This window comes from Elephantulus edwardii, unplaced genomic scaffold (assembly GCF_000299155.1).
Source record: "Elephantulus edwardii isolate Elephantulus edwardi_28Jun2011 unplaced genomic scaffold, EleEdw1.0 scaffold00053, whole genome shotgun sequence".
NCBI lineage: Eukaryota > Metazoa > Chordata > Mammalia > Macroscelidea > Macroscelididae > Elephantulus > Elephantulus edwardii.
This window is the reverse complement of record NW_006399803.1, coordinates 13,340,314-13,349,604: the sequence shown is the minus strand read 5'-3', so window position 1 is coordinate 13,349,604 and position 9,291 is coordinate 13,340,314.

Below are 9,291 nucleotides of genomic sequence, written 5' to 3'. Positions count from 1 at the left end.
ATCAATAGATGTCTTGCTTTGGACATATCCACTATCAAGGATCTTTTAAAGTGTTAAAGAGTAGGGATGACAGTGTTAAGACTAAGGTATTCTTGACCCAAACCATCATGTTTTAAATTACTTCATATGCATGTGAAAGTTGAAAAATGAATAAAGAAGACTAAGAATAACTGATACATTTTAATTGTGGTATTGGTTAAGATTCTTTATTTTAACATCAACCACCTAAAGAACAAATAAAGATATCATGGTAGAAGTGTATCCAGGGTTCTCCTTGCAAGCAAGAATCGTGAGATTTTGTATCACATACTTTGGCCATGAAGTCAGAAGGGGTCAGTTGTTGGAAGAGGACATTATTCTTGGTAAAGTGGAAGGTCAAAGAAGGAGAAGAAAATACTCAGTGAGAAAGATTGATACCATGCCTTCAACATAGGCTTAAGCATGATGGAGACGGTACAGAATACAGAAAGGTTTCAATCTGTTGTTCATAGATTCTTTGAGATGAAGTCGATTAAACAGCACCTAACAATAAGTAATTATAAGTGGTGATGACTATAATTTAATTCTAGTAAGCATGGAAAATATTATCACATGCACAAATCAGCAATTCCAGTCCATTTGTGCAGCATCTGCCTCTAGCTAACTCTTTACCTCATTCCTACCTCTCTGGGTAAGGCTGTTTGTGGTGTTCTAATTCCACTGTTATCACTGACAGCACTGGGCTCTAGGGGCACAAAAATGTTTTCCCAAATGGCTTCCAAATGCGATCCATCCTTCAGTAATTACATTTGTAGATAATGGAAAAGAAACCATTAATGCAGAGTGCTTTTAAATCATAATTAATTGCACATGCAAATGCACTGCTAAATTTGGATGCTCAATTAGACAGCTAATTGCACTGAAAATGCAAGTGTGCCCTTAAACTGAAGACCATGAGCCCTGCTCTACCTGTGTACATCCTGACACTTAAGCAAGCAATAGTTGCCTTTCTTGATAGGGGGCAGGTGCAAGAAGTACCACATGCAGAAAGTGGAAGAGTGAAAGATGTTGGCACTCATAGATATCACACAGTTTACACCTATCTATATCGTACTTTGTCTATTTTTTTCTACAAGGCTTTCTGTAGATGAGACACTGCGGAGCTTCTAGGATCTTGAGGATTTCTGAAGCTTTTAGTCTTTATGGGAGGATGCTGCCCATCTTTCTGCTTTCTCTTAGTAAATTTGAACTACTGAGGATGTGTGACCTTTATAGCTAGCAGCATACTGTGCAACAGACTGTACCACTAGAGCTTCCCAGGTTTTAAAAACACATTTTATTCTGAAGGAAATACTACTGCTTTTATCTAGTTGTTTATTCTTCAAAAAATGTGTAACGAACACATTTAACTATGAGTCTTTAATCCCTGTAACAATTATTACCTTAAGAATCTGAAATAAACACAACACAACCTTTAGTATCTTAAGACTGAGATAAGAGGCTAGTTGCTATTAAATTGAGCACTTCAATTTAGTTAACAGTATTTTACTTACTGGTGCCTTTGAGATTTGGTGTTGGAGAAGAGTATTGAGGGTACCATGGACAGCTAAGAAAACAAACAGATTCATCCTGGAAAGGGTTAAACCAGGTGGCTCCTTGGAGGCAAGGATTCTGAGGCTTTGTCTAACATACTTTGTTCATGTTGTAAGGAGATACCGGTACTTGGAGAAGAATACCATGCTTGGAAGGATGGAGGGAAGGTGCAGGAGGGGAAGGCCTTCTATGAGGTGGATTGATTCAGTGACTGGGGTAATCGGGATGGGAATGTCAGAGACAGTGTGATTGGCACAGAACAGAGCAGAGTTTAGGGCTGTTGTACATAGGGTCACTATGAGTCACAAGTGACTCAACGGCACATAACAACATCAACATTTTACTTATAAATATAATATCTAATTTTTATAGAAATTACAACAGGACAAATATTTATAACCATTTGTTTATTTTCTTCACTTCACAGCTCTCGAGACAAGGAATGTCTAGGTCTGCAAACATTAGAAAGAAAACTAGGACTCAGAATGGATTTGCTCTAAGAAGTCAATAGAGGTAGATTATTATCCCTATTTAAAACTCAGACTGCTCATATTTTATTAGACTATTGGTAAATGTTAAAAACATGAGTGGGAGCTCTGAAAGCATGGTGTGAAGGAGTTGCTCTGATAACTGAAAGGTCATGGCTCTCTGGTGGTTTGAATCCACCAACAACTCTGCAGGAGAGAGATGGGTAATCTCCTCTAATGAGATTTACAGGCTTTGAATGCTGCTGAAGTTCAAACTCTGAGTGGATTCCAACACAACAGTAATGAGCGAATGAATGAAGAACATGAGTGCTAAAATCACGCTTTGTGGGAGGTGGGAGTAGAAAGAGTCTATGCTCGCTAACACTCCAGAATAGATTGGGAAAATTTGAGATACTTCACTATGATTTACAATTATAAACAATCTAAAATGCAAAATAGTGTATGAGACAGAATAATAACTTTTTGAAATGTTCATATCCTAATTATAGCATCTATAGATATAGTAGAGTACATAGCTAAGGAGAATTATAATTACAAATAGATCAATGAACTGACCTGAACATAGGCAGATTATTCTAAGTCTTCTGGGTGGACTCAATATAATTAGAGGAGTCCTGAAAGTGGAAGAGGAAAGAGAAATAGGAAAGTGAGAGGGAGATGACTATAGCAGAGAGGTACAGAAGGATGTAATGTTAGTGCCTTTGAAGATAGAGAAAAAGGATAATAAAGCAAGGGTTACAGACTCTAAAGGCAGAAACGGGGAAAAAACTGATTTTTGTCTATTGCTACCAGAAAAACAAATGAACCCCTGGTGCTATTGAATTTCTATATCCAGAATTTTAGGATTAAATTTGCACTATTATGGTAAGGAATTCCACTACAGTTCAAATCCACCATCTGCTCTAAGGTAGAAAGATGAACAATCTCTTCTTGTGTTATTTACTGCCTCTGAAAACCAACTGGAGGATAAGCTATGAGTCAGTTTTGACTTAATGTCAACAAGTAAGTTTGTGATAATTAGCTATGACAGTAAACAGAAAAGAAACTGAACAGCATTTGAATAGGAAATTGTAATTGAAAGTCAGACTAAATGCTTATACAGTGGATGAAGTTGTTTCCTAAACTGTGATTGTACCTAAAGGGCCTTATCCCACACGACATTTGTGTCTCAATCCATCTAACTGCATATGTCTCGGAAACATCGCTGGCCTTTTCCTGATCATTTTTTTCACACTGACTGAAATTGCTGTTTGAAGAAATTTACCCACTCTTGCTTTGAAAAGACAATTGCTTCTATTTTGATTTTCATTCAAAATATAGTTTATCAGGATCTGTCTATAGAAGTCCACCATATTTTGTTATTATCTACTCTAGTTGGACTCACTTTTGGAAGCTAGACATAATATTTGTAGTTCATTGTTCACTATTTCTTGAGTGATCTGAACCTTAAATTAGCACAGAAGATGCTTCAAAATTTTATACCGGAGAAATAAGATGCCTGATTTGTCTTTAGCTGTGTAAAATGAGTGAGGGCAGTGTGGGGACAATCATATCTTACATTTACCAACTCACAAAACACCCATCAAAAACATCAATAACACAAAAGTAATTCCCATGAGATCAGACACGTTCCCTTTTCTAGTTATCCCAACAACAATTTTACTGTGTTACCGGGCCCAAAATCCATTGTGATTGCTCACAGACCGTACAGAACAATATTGTTGATATTAGGTGACGTCAAGACAGGTATAAAAATCTCTGGCTCTGAGGAGCATGCACTGTATGTCTATTTCTTATTTGCTACTAGTGAAAGTCTCAAATTCTGCTGATGCTTGAGATTGGTTGAATGGTGAGACTACCAATACTCTTGTGGATAGGTTAACATATTCCCATACACCCACATGGCAAAGTCATAACTCAATAGCTAGGACAGTCATTTTGAACAGTAAACTTAATACCACAAGCTGTATTGATTCAGATCTTGAAATTAAGTAGGCTGTATCTTGGTCCCATCATTGGCATAGAACTCAGACATTAGTAGGCTTTAATTGGTTCATAGACAATTGTTCTTCCTATGAGTTGCCTCTGACTCATAGTAACACTATGTACAATAGCTCTGAGCCCTGCCTTATTCTAAGCTAATCTCACTGTCTCTGACTCACTTACCCCCATTACCCTAGTCACTGAGACAATCCATTTCATCTAGGTCTTCCTTTCCCGCTCTGTCCCTTCACTCTTCCAAGCATGATGTCCTTCTCCAAGGACTGGTATCTCCTGATAACATGCCCAAAATATGTCTGATGGAGCTTCAAAATCCTTGTCTTCAGGGAGCATCCTGGTTTCTTCTCCAGGACAAAACTGTTTGTCGTCTTAGTAGTTCATAGAATGTTCAATACTCTTCTCTAGCACCATAACTCAAAGGTAATAATTCTTCTTCTATCATCCTTATTCATTTTCTAGCTCTCTAATGCGTAACAAGTAATTGCAAAGATAATGACCTATTGATATTTTAATATATTAAAAATATTCATTAATGAACCAATAACATGTTACAGTCATTCTCAGTCATATGGATATAACAATAATCATCAATTATTTGTCATCAATCCCATTAAGTTACTGATATATGCATTGTTCCTACAGTTTAATGTAATAACAAGATGCTCTGGGCAATATATTGAATGACCTAGAAAACATCAAAAGAAGATGGAGGAAATGCACAGAGTCACTGTACCAAAAAGAACTGACTGACTGAAAAATTTCAGAAAGCAACTGACTGGAAGAGATCTATATTTTTTCCCATTCCAAAAAAGATGACCTAACAAAGTACAGAGATTATTGAACAATACCATTAATATCATATAAAAGCAAGATTCTGCTGAAAATTATCAAAAACACACCAACAGAGAACTATCAGATGTTAAGTCTGGATTTAGAAGAGGCTGTGATATTAGGGATATTGTAGCTAATGTTTGATGGATCTTGGCTGAAAGCAGAAAGTACCAGAAGGATATCTATCTGGGTTTCATTGACTATTCAAAGGCATTTGTGTGGATCACACAAACTGTGGCTAACTCTGAGAAGAGTGAGAATCCCATTTGATTGTGCTTATGTGAAACCTAACTTGGACCAGGAGGCAATCATCAGAACAGAACAAGGAGACACTGCATGGTTCAAAATTGGGAAGGATATATGCCAGGGATATGTCCTATCTTGATACCATTTCTATCTATATGAAGAAGAGATCATCTGGGTGGCTGGGCTCTTTGAGGACGAATGTAGCATCTGGAATGGAGAAAAACTCATCAATGCTAAGTAACAGTTATAAATCTCTCATGTTGGGTTTTCAACCATCTGGAAGTGTGAGGTCTATTTGGAATGGTTTCAGAAGAGGTAGACAGATATGCAGATGACACAACTCTGCTTGCTAAAACTGAAGAGGACTAAAGCACTGGCTGCAAAAGGTCAAGAACTGCAGCTTTCAATATGGCTTGAAGATCAACATAAAAAACCACAACAAAACAAACAAACAAAAAAACCCCAACAAAGATTCTCACCATTGGGCCTATTGACAGCATTATGAAAGATGGTAAAGAGATTGAGGTTGTTAACAATTACAGCTTTCATTGGCTCCACAATTAACACTCTTGGTACCAGCAGCCAGGAAATCAAAAGATCAATTACATTGGGAAAGTTTACTGTCAGGGACATCTCCAGATTATTGCAGAGACATCACTCTGGAGTTGAAGGTATGCCATTGTCTTCACAATTATTTGCTATGCATCAGAAAGCTGGATAGTGACTTGGGATGACAGAAGGAGAATTACTGCCTTTAATTTCGGGTGCTAGAGCAGAGTATTGAACATACCATAGACTCCCAGGAGAACAAAAATGTTCATCTTGGAAAGAGTGAAATCAGACTGCTCCTTGTCTGACATAATTTGAGCATGTTGCAAGAAGGGACCAGTCCATGGAGAGGGACATCATGATTGGGAGGTTGGAGGGACAGAGCAAGAGAGGAAGACCCTCAATGAGAAGGAATGGTTCAGTGACTATAGTAATGAGGGTAGGTATATCAGAGACAACAAGATTGGCAGAGCATAGGGCAAGTTTCAAGTCTATTGTACATAAGGTGGCTATGAGTCACTACCAACTCAACATATAATAACAACAATATTATAGAAGTAGGAGCCAAAGGTAATGAAAGAGAAAGTTGAAGCTACACTGAAGGCTTTGGTAAAAATAAAGGCCCCAGGAATTGATGAGATATCAACTGACTTGTTTCAATTAACAGATGCAACTCTGGATGCTTGATGAGCTCACTATTCTACGCTAGGAAAATTGGAGGATGGGTGGCTGGCCAACAAGTTGGAGGTGGTCCATACTTTTTCCCATTCCCAAGAAAGGTGATCCAACACAATGAGGAAACTATCAAATAATACAATTAATACCACATGCAAGCAAAATACTGCTGGAGGTCATTAAAAAACCTGCTAGAACAGTACACAGATAGGGAACTTCCAGAAGTTCAATCAGATTTTAGAAGAAATATGACACCAGGGATATCATTGCTGATGTCAGATGGTTCCTGGTTGAAAGTAAAGAATACCAGAAGAATGTCTATGTATGCATTAATTACTATTCAAATGAATTTGACTTTGTGGATCATAAAAAGTTATAGATAAAATTGAGAAGAATTGAAATCCCAGAATACTTGTGCTCAGATGAAATCTATACCTAGGCCAAGAGGCTGTAGTGCAAACAGAGCAAGAGAACACTACATGGTTAAAAATAATGAAAGAGTGCATCAGGGTTGTTGTTTCTCTCCATACAAATTATGCTGAGCAAAGTATTCTAGAAGTTGCACTTTATGAAGAAGAATGTGGCTTCAAGATTAGAGGAAGACTCATCAATAATCTGAGTCATGCAAATGACACAACCTTGCTCACTGAATGTGAGGAGGTCTTGAAGTACTTCTTGCAGAAGATCAAAGAACATGCTTTCAATATTGATTGCATCTCAACATCAAGGAAACAAAAAGTCTTACCGTTGGACCTAGAGGCAACATCATGATAGATGGAAAAAAGATTGAAACTACCAACAACTCCATCTTACTTGGATCCATAATCAACACTCTCGGTACCAGCAGTTAGGAATAAGGAGATACATCGCACTGGGAAAGTCTGCAGTTAGGAACTTCTTCAAATTATTGAGGAGTAATGATGTCATTTTGAGGACTAGTGTATGTCTAATTCAGGTCATGGTCTTTCTGATCACTTACTATATATCTAAGAGCTGGACAGTGAATAAGAATGACATAAGAACAATTAATATTTTTGAGCTTTGGTGGTAGAGAAGAGGACCACCAAAAAAAACAAATATGTCTTGGAGAAGATACAGCCAGAGTACTCTGGAGGCAAATATAATAAAGCTTCACATCACACGCTTCGGACTTGTTGTTAGGAGGGGCTATTCCTTAGAGAAGAATATGATGCTCAGAAAGGTAGCAGGTCAGTGAAGGATATAAAGACCCTCAACCAGGTGGATTGCCATTTTGACTGCTCCAATGGGTTCTAGTGTGTAAAGAAATGTGAAGATGGCATAGGATAGGATGAGTTTCAGATCCCCTTGTTCATAGGATTGCTGTGAGTCACCTAACAACAATAATGCATTGCTGTTGAATTGGAACCAAAGTCATAGCTGACCCTCCAGCAGGCTTTCCAAGGCAGTCAATTGCCCAGGAGGAGATATTTCTTCTGAGGAGCCACTCGTGGATTTGGGTAAGCAGCAAAACTCCCTAGACTAGACCACTAGAGTTCCTTTGTCTTATACTAGGTTAAATTTAATTGTTATTGAAAAAGAGTTTTTGTGTCAGCAAAAAGGATGGAAACAATGCAGAAGAGTACATACAAGTTTGCTCTTGGGGAAATAAAAAATCCCTTACAGGAAAAATGGAAAAAAAAATAGTGTTTTGCATGGATATTGTTTGGTTCTTTTGTTTTATTTTTTTATCTTTTCACAAAAACATAAGCAAGAATTTAAGAAAGAAAATACTAATTTAAATACTAAAATCACATTTTGTTTTGTTACTATGACTTGTATAAAAAGAGTATGTATTAGACTCAAAGCAAAGAAATTTCAAGAGGAAAAATGCCAAATTACTTCGACTACTGTAAGAAATATCAAGGCAATGAGAAGCTAGTGTGATTAATTCATGCATTTTGGAAGACTTTTATTAAAGCACTGATTAATAATTTAATTGATAGCATTCTTTTTTTTTATTAGGAGGACAATCATCAGTACCTCTGATTTAATAGAATATGGCATGAAGTAGAGAAATGGTGCAACAAGATAAGTGAAATATTCTTCCTATAGCCTAGTGATAACAAACTGTGCTGCAATACCAAAAGAACATGGTTTTGATTCAGCTGTTCAGTGGGAGGAGGATGGACAATCTTCTCCCGTGCAATTTACTGTCCCTGAACACCAGCTGTACATTGGTTCCAAATTAACAGTGTACAACACATAGCATGATTAAAGTAATGTAATATTATAGAATGGATACATTTTAAACCATTGTTGATTAAGTTCCCCTTTATTTTTTCACAGGATAAACCAGGACAATAAAGCTGTTTTATCAATCTATTTGTCCTAATTTTTAAAGGAAAATAATATTTTTACAGTTTCAACATAAAGATTAAATTATCTTGATATCTGCTACTGTTTTCCCATAACCAAAGGGAAAGTATCTGAATTAATTGTGAGAAGAGCTACATGGAATTTGGAGTCAAAAGATAGGAATTCAAGATCTGAATCTGTCATTCACAGTGGGACCTTACTCTTGGAACCAAATTCTTGATTGTTCTCTATTAATTCCCTTGCGTATTCTCTTTCTAAGTTCCCATCTGTGTGACTAACAATAGATATCAGAAATGAAGTGGATTTGAACCACGAGCCTTTGAGACTGCAGTTTTTCCATGACATACCTGCTTGTTGTTTTAGCAGTCCGTGGGATAGTCAGTATTTTCTCCAATACTACAACTCAATGAGTCAGTTCTTCTTCTGTCATCCTATTTATTGTCCAGCGCTCAGGTACATAGCAGTTGATTGAAGAACCATGGGCTGAATCAGTCTTCTTCTTCTTCTTCTTCTTCTTCTTCTTCTTCTTCTTCTTCTTCTTCTTCTTCTTCTTCTTCTTCTTCTTCTTCTTCTTCTTCTTCTTCCTCCTCTT